The sequence below is a fragment of the Equus asinus genome, chromosome 9 (assembly GCF_041296235.1).
Source record: "Equus asinus isolate D_3611 breed Donkey chromosome 9, EquAss-T2T_v2, whole genome shotgun sequence".
In the NCBI taxonomy this organism is placed as follows: Eukaryota; Metazoa; Chordata; class Mammalia; order Perissodactyla; family Equidae; genus Equus; species Equus asinus.
In genome coordinates this window covers 53,213,862-53,226,282 of record NC_091798.1, presented here as the reverse complement: position 1 = coordinate 53,226,282, position 12,421 = coordinate 53,213,862, and the positions used below count along the sequence as shown (strand labels likewise).

Sequence of the window (12,421 nt, the reverse complement as noted above, 5' to 3'; positions counted from 1 at the left end):
AAAAGATCTGCATTAGATGCTTTTTTTAGGAGGTAGAGGGAGGAGTTTGATTTTTTGGACTGCCCTTTAAATATTTTTTATAATTATTGATATAGTCAGGTTTTCTACTTCCTTTTTATTTTTAATTTTGTTAAAATTTTTTCATTTCCTCTATGCTTTTAAATTTATTCATATGTATTTATATTGGTAATTCTCTTATTATTTAGAAAATATTCACCACTTCTCTGCATGTGATCCTTTCTTATTTCTAATGCTTTAAAATTTGTATAACTTTTTTTCCTTGTTGCATTTGCAAACTTTTGCCTCCTTTGTCTTTTCAAATGATACATCTTGATATTTTTAAATAGGTGAGCATTTTTAGTAAAGTTTAGGAAAATGAAAGGGCTAAGTAGAGAAAACAACATTATATGAAGAGAGAGACAGCTCATGCAAAAACATGCAGGCAGGATGGGAAAGTGTGTGGGATAATGACATAAAAGAAGGGGGGTGGGTGAAGGATTTTGAGAAATGCCTTAAAGGGTAGGCAAGAAATTACTAGTTGAGACAGTAGTTTGTGCGGAATGTTTATAAGCTTCAGGGGCATATAGTGAAACCAGACTTGGAAGAGAATTATTTCAGCAGCTTTGCTTGTATTGACATGAGAAGCTATTGAAGGCAGAGGTGTCTTCTTGTAGTGTACTTGCAGACGGTCAGGTGAGAACACAAATTTGATTTAGGTGAGTTGTTTTGGATATGGAAAAACAGACCCAAAATATATTATTGAGGAGCAAATGGTGTATATTTCTTTTTCCTTTTTTTTTTTTTTAAATATTGGCCCTGAGCTAACATCTATTGCTGATCTTTTTTTTTTTTCCTTCTTCTCCCCAAAGCCCCCAGTACACAGTTGTACACTCTAGTTGTAGGTCCTTCTACTTGTGCTATGTGGGACGCCACCTTAGCACGGCTTGATGAGTGGTAATAGGTCTTTGCCCAGGATCCTGGGCCGCCAAAGCAGAGTGTGTGAACTTAACCACTTGGCCATGGGGCCAGGTCCAAATGGTGTATATTGACTCTGAATATAGGTGTGTGACTTTAGTGGTGGGGAAAGGGAAATTTAAAAAAGGAATACACTGCAAAGTGGTAATATTTTGAGCACTGAAAAATGGTGGTATAATTAATATTGATGAAGAAATTGAGAAGAAGTGCCTAATGGAGGGTGCGAGGGGCTAGCTGAAGTCAGCTTGGGATGCGTGGTCAATATGAGATATTTAAGTGTAGGAGATCTACAGATATTCTAGAGACATGAGTAAAATACTAGACCACGAGCAGGGTCACCAACGACCTCAGGGGTCTGGCTATCCTAGCTTCAGAAAGCACTTTCAGGCGATAGTTTTTTCTTCTTGACTTCTTTCAACCCTGAAATTAGAGTGAGTTCTGATGTTTGCAGGTGACTCTTACCATGTGAGAAGGAGGAAGGTCAGGTAAATGAAATTTTTTTAAGAATATGCTGGGAGATTATAGAAGCTTTCATAGGGTATTTGAACATAAAAGAGATCTTTATGGGGGAAAACTCAGGGGCAAGAGAATACATGATGGAGTTCTTGAATTCCTTTTTGTCTTTTAACGATCAATTTTGAAAGGACGTCACCATGCAATGAAGGTCCTTTCTTGTATTCTCTGCACTTGCTCTCACTATCAAGGGCAGAGACCATGGCTACAGCAGCTATAAATGCAAACATTAAGGTCCAGACTGAGAAAGTGCCATTATAACCCTTTGACCTTACTGTTTTAAGGCCTCGTAATAGCTGTTGTTTCAAAACACAGCATTTAACAGCAGTTGTTTTCCAAATAATGTAGCATGTTTTCCCTACTCTAATAGCTTATTTCAAGAGCCATTTTCCCAAGTTACCCATGGATGTTGGAAATAATTTCTGCATTTCCCCTGGCTTGTATTCTAGTTGTCAAAAAGTCAAAACATAAACACTCGCTGAACAGACTCAGTTACATCTCAACATGGTAATTGTTAAATCACTCAGTAGGAGGAAAACCAAAAAAAAAAAAAAGTCACACAAGGAGTTATTATTATGCATATGCATTTTTAATGTCTGATTCTCTGTATAACCTTAAATTACAATGCAGGTTAAATTTCCCTTGCTGATTTATAAGCATAATGTAAACTCTAGACACAGTTAATGATATTGCAATGTAAAACTGTTCTGTTGCAAACTAAAGACCTTGCTTAGCACTGCAAAGCTCCGGGTTCATTTCAATGTGATCATTGAGGCACTATGCAGAGATTATGCATTTATTGTATTTTTTTCATGAATACATGAATGAATAATAAGTTCAACAAACAAGAGTTTCCTACTGGGAATGTCAAACAAATCATTCTGCAAAGTGCTCTGAATTTCAATCAATCACTCTCCATAACATTTGTCCCGCTGAGGTCTTCAGCTTCAGCAGAGTCAGCACTTGGAAACGATACAAACAGTCTTGGTAGGAGACGCAGGGTGCAAGAGTGCAGAAGACAGAGCACCATTAGGCGGTCCTGTCCTTCTCACCCCCGCAGGGCTTCCTTGTCAAAGCCCCTACTGGTTGCTTCTGTACCGGTGGAGATCGAGGGCATTGGTGAATCATATTCCTATAGTCTTGCTTCAATCACGCCCCTGCTGTTACCCATAAGATGGAATCAGAAGCTTTGGTGGATGGCTGAGGGAAAGGAGGAGAAAGTGTCCACTTCAGGTGAATGGACAAGACAGAGAAACACCAGGAAACAGGGATTGCAAAATTGTTACCCTTTCAAGACCTGGATGATCTGTGAGATTGGGTTACTGAGTGTGAAGACACCATGCAAGTTTCTTAGAGAATATGGAGTCTTTATTTTAGAAATTATCACTTAAGGTTCTGAAGTTGGATTTTGGTGCCTCTGTCTTAGGGAATCCTTATTTTCATCTTAGAGAGTTCAATACCGTCATTATGGGGGCCTTGCTTTATACTGAAGTGGGGAAGGGGAGGCTTAAAGAAGAGAGCAATTCTTTATTTGGAATTGTTTGTCCAAAGGTAGTTTTAGGACACACAACTCTTTAGATGGAGCTGTTTCCTCTTTCTGTCTTTTTGCCTACATTACTACCTGTAGCAAATCCGCCTGCCAAAGCTGAGATCCTCCTGGGCGGGGGTGCCAGTTTGGGGTAGAGTTCCTCGAGCTTGAGGCAGCATGCTCAGGCTGGAGAAACTCACCCAGGCACCAGGGAAGCTCACTGTCCAGCCCTAGCAAATCAATGACTACCAACAAATTTTGAGTGAATTCCAAAGGCTGTGATAATCAGATTTCTACTTCAGTATAAATGTTTGTCTTAGCTCCCCCCAGCCAATTAAACGTTACTAAACAACACAATTGCTTACGTTTTATTTATGGCCTCTGAAATAAGAATCTTATTCTTACTAACTCTTATTAGACCCCTCTGGCCACAGTACCCATCCCATACCTGTGTGGGTGAGACGTTGCTTATAAGTTTTCGTAGACAATGGAGTCCCAAGCACAGTGATTACTGAAAAACGTTGTTTCCCTTCTTCTCTTCCTATTCTTTGACATTCATTGTAAAAACAAACACCACCAGTTGCAAATTTATCGTTTTCCTAACAAAGATGCCTTCCCCACTAGGAATCTGATATGAATAGATACTCTGATTCGTTGCATCTTCTGTAGAGGAAAGTGACTGGATAAAATGTGACAAGCATTTCAACCTCCAGGGCAAGTCCTGGATTATTCATTTGGGGTCGGGGATTGTTTCCAATTGAAACAGGCTTTCAAATTCCTACAATGGGCTGATTGTCCTGACTGGCTGTGTGATATGAAATAAATGACATCACCATTGTAAGCTTCAGTTTTCTCATCTGTAAAATGCAGAAGCTGAACAGATTTGTTCCAAGGAAACTTTTGATAACATAGCATAGCTTTTAGAGCACAGAGTCTGGAGCTAGATTGCTCGAGGTTCAAGTTCTTGAAACTGTTACTTAACCTCTTCCCGCTCGGAGTCCTCATCTGTGAAAAGGTGGTTGTAAGGATCGAATGAGTTGGTATGTATAAAGTCCTCTCCTATCACAGGGTAAATTCTGCACATGTAAGCTATTATTACTCTGATTCTGACTTCCTTGGCTTTAACAATAATAACACAATATCTACTGCTTATTGAGTGGTTAAAATTTTACTGCCACGAATGGGCTAAATATTATTTACATTATCTTGTGAAAATATCACAATAAACCTACGAGGAACGGACCATAATTACCTCCATTTTACAAATGAGGAAAATGAGGCTGGGGGCTAAGTTAGTTATCCAAGGTCTCACTGTTAGTTACGAACTGGACGGGACTCCAAACCCAGCTTTGTATGCCCACCCTCCTGCCAACATCAGTTCTTCCTACTCCATCTCTCTTGGGCTCTGTTAGACCCACTCTTCAAGGTTTGCTGGAAGACAAAGGCCGAAGGAGTGAGGAGGAAGGCGCCTTTGCAGCCTCTGCTTAGCTTGACGTCAGACTCTGAAAAACACTCTCTGTGGAATTGATTTCCACCAGTTTCATTGCTGACTTTGGCACTTTGTTTCACATTTAGTCAGTGTTTATCTAAACGAGTTCCGGCTCCTTTCTTCCTCCGCACTAATCCATAATGACCTCCGACTTCTGAGTAAATCACGGGTTCAATTTGCTGGTGTGGCTGCAATCGTCTTCTTTCCCTCTTGTTGCCTTTAGTGTACGGTCTATCTTTACAACCTGCTTTTCTTCTCTACTCCTTCCTCCTCACTGGCTCTCTTCCTTCTTAGGAATAAAAGGCAAAAGCAGGTAACTCTGCTTACATTGTGCCTTCAGAATTTCCCGTGGCCCCACTGTGAGTGTATGTCTAGTGGGAGAAGGAGACAGGGAGACTACACTTCCTTTCTGTAAATTACCCACCAGAAATACGCTCGATGCTTGTGAGAGGTTTTTGTGGTAGGCGAGAACTTACCCATTTCTTACCTGGGAGTCCAAGGAGGCCCTGAATGCTGGTAAGTAAGAGATGAAACTGTGGTATATTTCTCTAGATCCTCTCAAGCCATTTATTTCCACCAAGTCTTTGAAGTCAGAATTGGATGTCCTGAGGAGAGTGCCTTACCCTCTCTGAGGAACAGGGAGTTGGTGCTGCTTCAGTGGGAGGCAAGTGTATTTAGAGAGTTGATTTACAAAGGCAGACACACTCTCCATTACTGATTATAGTGCTAATTTTAAATAAAATTCTGCATTCAATGCTTTATCAGCTCTAATCCTCTGCGATACTTTTAATTGTTTACCATAAGATTGTGAATAGGAAAGCAGTCAGCAGCTAGAAAGAACATCAGCTTATCTAAACTGGGTTTACCTGTGAATGTCTGCATGAAGTAGGCAAAGGAGTCTAATATTCCACTCTCCTGTCCTGGCCACACAGTGAGGGAGAAGAAAGTGGAACAGATTCCTATCTCACTTTGCAGTTCTTCCTCCCATTATTCCTTTAGTAATTGATAGTCAGTGAGGTCCATGTGTGTTTAATATTCATGGGGATGTGTATACATCAATATAGTGAGCACTAACAGACCTGATGCTTTATTGGGAAATGGGGCTTTTGGACATTCTGAACATGTTTCCTCCTTTAGAAAGAGAGGAAAACATCTAACACCTTGTGACCCCGCACAAATGTAAAGGTGAGATGCAGTGGGATTTTACTCCCAAAGTTTAGAAATTATGAAAACACAGGTCATTATCAAACAGAATATAGACATAAGAAAGCCTTTGTATAAACCTCTCTTTATATCTATGGAACGTATTTTTGTTCTGTTGCAGTTTGCTGAGTAGATACTCGCTGCTGCCGCTATTGTCTCTATACTTCTGGTTTTGTCTCCTCTGTCTCACTTGTCTTAAAGGTCCATACTCTCCTTAGAGGTAAAATAACCCATGCTAATTGCACATCTAAATGTTCTTTCTGAAGTGTCTATGCACATACACTGTCATCAGAAGTCTTTCCTTTAGTATCTGTATCTTTCAAAATGTCCTCACGCTCAGATCCTCATTCCTTCCTCTCTGTTGGTTTCACCACTTAAATGTCCTCCGGCCTCTCAAACCCAGCATACTCAAAGTAAAATTCATTACCTGTTTCCTTTTCTTGCTACAGAACCCACTCCTCCCACCATGTTCTCTCAGTTAATAGCTTCATCATTGTTTTCAATTGCCCCACTAGAAACTTTGGAGTTATTCACAACTCTTTTTTCTTTCCCTCATCACTCCCTCCCTCTCATAAATAGCTCCCCTCCTCGCCCCCACATCCCTACCAGTTCTATCTGTGCCACTTCTACCACTTCAGGTTCTTATCATCTCTTCACTGGACAACTTCAGTGTTCTCCTAACGGGATACCCTTTGTTCAGCTGCTTCTTTCTTTCTTTTTTTCCTTTGGTGAGGAAGATTTGCTCTGAGCTAACATCTGTTGCCAATCTTTCTCTTTTTTTGCTTTGAGGAAGATTAGCCCTGAACTAACATCTTTGCCACTTTTCCTGTGCTTTGTATCTGGGATGCCTCCACAGCATGGCTGATGAGTGGCATCGGTCTGTACCCAGGATCCAAACCCATGAACCTAAGCTGCTGAAGGGGAGTGGGCAGAACTTTAACCACTTGGCCATGGGGCCGGCCCCCCAGCTTCTTCTTTCTTAAACCTATGCTTCCAATCATAGACAGACAAATAGTTCTAAAATTAAGTTCTCATGTCATTCCTATTTCCAAACACTTGAGTTGGCTCCCCATTGCCTGAGACCAAAGTTCTAAAGAAAGTACACGGCTCTTCTCATGCTAGGTTTTCTTCCCAGCGTATCCACCATGTATCTTGCACTACTGAACAAACTGCTTACTGTTCTTTAAAATTACCATGAAATTTTATATATCTTTGCTATTTTTTTGCTTAAAATGCTCTTTCAGTTATACATAGGGAAACTGAAGCAAAGAAACTGTTTGTTTTGTCCAGGGTTGAATCCCAAGAACCCAGCACAGTGGCCAGCACAGACTGAACACACACAGGAAAGTTGATTTACCCTAGGACGCACAAATTCTGGCAAAAAGAGCGAGTGTTTGGATTTGTTGACTCTCAGCTGTATGGTTTCTGTTCCAAAATATTTGACGATTTGGGTACTTGAGGAAACAAGTTTCCCGAGCGGTGTCAAGGAAATCCATTGGTTTTTACTTGCTTAGCCCTGCAACTTTATACAATATATATCAAGAGCAAGTTGATATTTTCGGTGGGCTACAGGAAAGAAATACAGGCAGTACATTGGGTTTGAGTCTTCTCTTTGGTTCTAACATCATAAACATAACTGAATCAGTGCTTCTCAAAATTTAATGTCCGTATAAATCACCTAGAGATCTTGTTAAACTATAGATTCTGCCTTAACAGGTCCAGTGGAATCTGAGATTGTGCATTTCTAGCACGTTCCCAGGTGATGGGCACAGTGCCGATCCCTGGACACACTTTAAGGAGCAAGGAACTAGATGATTATACACACACCACTCAGGTTAACTAGCATTTTTCTCTTTCATGAAGAAATTAGGTGAATTAAAAAAATTCTCTTCACTATATCCCATGATATTCTACAGAAATAAAAACTTGATTATTATAACAATATTCAGAACAAATTATCTCAACGTCATACTATATCAATCAAACCCTGGTAGAGATAGATGATAAGCACAATGGGGATGGGAATCAATGTTCATCTACGACAACTCTCCTTTTGGATCTTATTTCAAGGAGTTTTCTAAACTGCCAACTCTCCATGTCAAGACTATGATTATTGATCAATATTTCTTTCAGGAACTCTTCAGGATAACTAATCTGAAGGTGTATCAAAACTGTTCTGCAGCTGCACTGTGAAGACATTTATAACTGCACTTTAATGGACGTTTGGTTCTTTCCGATTCCCCATGTGTCTGAATCCAATAGCTACTCCATCAGGGTTGATGCCGTCTACCACTACTTGACCTGCTATGTTCAAAGTGGTTAAACTCAGATCTGGAATCTCACTGTTGCCTTGTAGACTTTGTTTTTAAAGAACCCAGAGTGTGACTGACCATATATGATGTCAAAAAGAGACATAGCAGCTGCCACTGGTCAGTGAAAACTTGGGCCTGCACTGCCACTCCCTTTGGGCAGTGCCTCTGTTATGTAAGCTGATCAGTGACTCATTACCGATGAGTAATACTAAATTTGGTTTGTGTAGCTGTTGCATTGTGTTGGTGAATAAGGTGAATAAGGTGGGTACGTATTTTAGTCATATAATCTCTATACCCCAAGGTTTAATGATTTTTTTTAGGAAACTGACAATAAAAGACAGCATGGCTAGTAAATAGCTTGGTTCATAAATATATTTCTATGTATTACATTTAATCTATTTAAAAATGTCTTATTGAAAGTTAAAATAGGGTAATTTCCACTATAATTGGATCAATGGAAGAGTGGGAATTTACTGAGCCAGGAAAGGAACTAGAGTGATTGATTTGGGAGCAGAGTTCTTTTATATGTCTGGTTAATGACAGCGCTTAGAACTTTATGAACAATGCTGGAAATTGAATTATTGAATTTGATGGTTGGGGAATGATTTTGAAACTTAGTAATAAGTCCTCTACAGACTTATAAGGGATTCCCAATTTCTGCAATGTGTAGAAGATCAGGCATTTCTATGATTGGCATAAAAATGGTCTGTTTTGGTAATATTTTAAAAATTAGCTTTCTTCTCCTGCCCCCAATTCAAACTGGAGGCTTTCTAGCATCATTGTTTGAGAGTGTTCAGTTGGAACACACTGAGTTCCTATTATAATTCTGGTTTTGAGGGAATGTTCTAGGCTAGAGCTGTGTTTGCCTTGAAATGAAAAAGATCATGTTCAGTAGGAAGAGTTATTGCACTGTTTTAGTTTACTAAGAATCTGTCTAGATGTTTGACATTTCAGTATTAAGAAAGTTCCCAAGGTTCTGTTGGGAAAAAAAGCGCATGTTGAGTGATTGGCCAGATTTCCTTCAAGTTGATATTTTATATCTGGGTATATGTCTGGAAGTTCACTTGAGTGATTGAGTTTAACACATTTCAGGGGTGGTGGAGTCCAGGGGAGAGGGGAGGCCCTTCTCTGTTACGCCCGGAGGAGATGGGCTATAGAGGGAGGAGGGGTGGAAATTACATCCTGTTGATGTGTGCAGTTGGGAACCACATATTCTGCTTTAATTTCCAGGCTTTTCCCTTTGCCTTCCAGTCAAGGCTGATGGCAGAGGGGAGGAGGCTTTGGCACGAGTTCAGTGTGTTTCTGTAAGCACTCTAGAGGAAGAACAAAACATCCTCTTTAAGGCGTTCTCTGTGGAGCCCATTGCAGGATTAAACACTTTTAGCCTCTGTTATGACTTTCATGGAGCCATGTCTGTTTTTCTATTGAGGTCAACATCTCCTTCTGTTCCCCAGTGAATCCAAGGGAAGTGTGAGTCATTGTCAATGCAATTGCACTGGGAATGGAACTGTGGTGTTGCACTGTCAGACTCCAGGGTTGGGTGTTTCTGCAGATGATGTGCTGGACAACAGAAGAGCCTATACAGATTTAAAAATATATATGTGTTTTGAGTAAATATGAGCTAATTAGGATAGCTTTAATTTGGGGCCTTGCCTGAGAACTGGGAGACCTGGAACTCTGCCATAATGAACTTTGTAATCTTGGGCAAGCAACTTAACATTTCACGGTTTCAATTTTTCCGTTTAAAAGTGAGACAACATGATCTCTAAGCTCTCTTTTGGCAAGATGGTTCCATAATTTTCCTTTAATTTACTGCAAAGACTGCTGGGCCAGAAAATTCTCTGAAAGCTTGTTTTTAACATAAGATCAATCTGATGAATATCACCAATGTAAAAAATAAATCATTAACAGGTGCATATGGTATTTGTAATGTTATTTGTTACTTAAATGCTAATCTTCGCTAAATTGCTTGATCATTTGGTATGTAATATGCTGTAAATATATTACATACTGTATTTGTATTTTATATTTGGAAGTGCCATCGAGCATTGCATATGGTTGTTCTGAATTTGTTAATAATATTCCCTGTGCATTCCATATGGGAACAGCCGTGCAATCCTTATATGGTAAAATCCCTTTTGCTTTCATATAGAGTGTAATTAATGTTTTTGTAGAATCAATGCACGTGTGTTTCATAGCCTTACACTTTCCCAAATTATGCTTTTAAGATGGAAATGGTGATTAGAGCAGTTCTGATATAATAAAAGGGCTAACTATATTTATTTATTTTTTTAAGTAACTAATTGACTCTAAGGAGTACTATTTTCCAGAGGAAAATCTGTAATAATGTTGTTAACGTTCAGAAATGTTTTTGGTTAGCAAAATCACCTGTATTTAGCTTGTATGCTATTTAATCTTAGTGAAATATGACTCTTCAAATCTTACTTCAACTCTTCAAATCTCTTATTTTGATAAGAGAAATTTTTATAATTGTGAACATAGTTCTTCACATATTTTCCATATTAATACCATATATATTGTGAAGGCTTAAAAAAGATTAAAGATTGATAATAATTCTTGTCCTTTGACTTATGTGCTTTAATTTATGTGGAATGTACTAGGAAGTGCTCGATTTTGTGTGAGAAAGCTTCAATTTGCATTGTGATGAATTAGCTATGGAGTGGTCTCATTTTCAAAGAGATATGCAGGACATATGCTTGCACATTCTGTTAACAGCTAGTGATCCAGGGAGAAAAACATTTCCATGAGAAGAGTGAGCTGTGTAATGAAAAGGACCCTAATAATCCATAGACTGTTAAAAACATTCCAGATCATCCACGTTGATGAGAAGCATTTTGAAATGTTTTAAATCAGAAATTTTCTCTTTGCTGTTGATCACTGTATTTGGTTAATGAACTAACAAATTCCTCCAGGTTTTCTTCCGAATATCCTCCGCTGTTCTGAAAAGCATGTTTATTTAAGACAAAGAGGTCCTTCTCCATGGCTGTCGGGTAAAGCGTGTACTGCGTGTGCTCTGCTGTTCCATTAATTTTCCTGACTCATCTTCAGCTTCAAAAAATTGCACGTTTGTTTGGATGTTTGAAAAAACCTTCCAGTATTTTTTGTCGTATGTCTGAAATGGTTCATATTAAAGCTTTCGTAATACCCTTCAGTTTCTGTGTTAAATTGATGTTTAAATTGGAAAGAAAGTGGGAACTTTGGCAGTTTAGATAATTCACTTCATCTGGTGGCCAGCTATGTTAACAATCACATCATATGCCAGCACTTAGAGGAGATGAAAGGAGCCCTCAGGGCACTGAAGCTGCATTTTAGGAGTGGAGGGAAAATACAGTTAGAGTTCTTTGTTTCATCATTTTGTTCTATAAAATGGTAAATTATTTTGACCGGAATTTTAGAGTGTTAAAAGAACAATTTAGAGGTTATGTGGTGGCTTAGCTGTGGAGGCTGAATGCAGATTGTTGATCAGTATGCTGGACGGAAAGTGTTGCGCCCCATGTCAGCAAATGATGTCTTTTATTCCCTGCGTATTGAGTGCTGTGAGGAAATGGTGATATTGTTAGCATATGAATAACATCAAAGCCCGACACTGGAAGATAAACCTCCATCTTCTGAAATAGAGTGCACAGCCTCCCTCATGTAGTGAAGTGCCTCTCTTTCTAACAGTGTGCTCCGTCCAACCCCAGAGCAGTTTCTTCCAGAACAGGCAAGTTGATATTCAGCCCTGGGTTACTGGTGCATGACTGCACATTCCATCACTTAGGAGAAAACATTTTCACATCAGATTGCCTTTCTACATGAAGGGTAGGATGGCTATTAGTTTTTTATTTTTTTTAAGTTTGTTGGGGAGTAGAAGCGACATTTTCTTTAGAGGTCTCACAAGATGCTCACAATTTTTATTATTATTTGTCCTGAAAATGAGAGACTGATCTAAGCAGTTGACAAGAAATAGGGTGGATAACTGCCTCTTCATCTCTGAATGCAGACATGACTCTTTTCTCTGCCAGTGGACTCTTCAATCAATACTGACATGCTGGCCAGACACAATTTAAAAATAATGCATCGGTCCCATTCTTCTCTTCCGTGCATATTATTGGAGCGTGATAAGTAGTTCTCTTCAAGCCCCTTCTCTTTTCACCTGTCCTGATGATCAGCAAATGCTGCTGCTACTCAAAAAGGAATTTTAGTTCAGCAGCAGAATTACTGGGGCTTTTAAGAGCGCCAGCTACGTCAAATAGGTCCTGGGATGATAAACTGTATGACAGCCCATAACAGAGCAAGTAATCCCAGATGCCTTGGATGTTTAGTCTATTAGCTCATGGGGACATGTAAGGAATAGTCAGTTTCTATTAATGTCCAATTTATTATTGGCCAAGATGCTTA

General features: G+C 39.3%; 1 long non-coding RNA gene across 1 annotated transcript; it reads left to right on the top strand.

Annotated features, from left to right (window-relative positions):
* Window positions 1-4,691: 4,691 nt before the first annotated feature.
* LOC139046191 (uncharacterized) lies at window positions 4,692-11,187 on the top strand. Its single transcript, XR_011505876.1, has 3 exons — window positions 4,692-5,021; window positions 7,842-8,281; window positions 9,251-11,187. It is a non-coding gene; the product is annotated as an uncharacterized lncRNA (long non-coding RNA).
* Window positions 11,188-12,421: the final 1,234 nt, after the last annotated feature.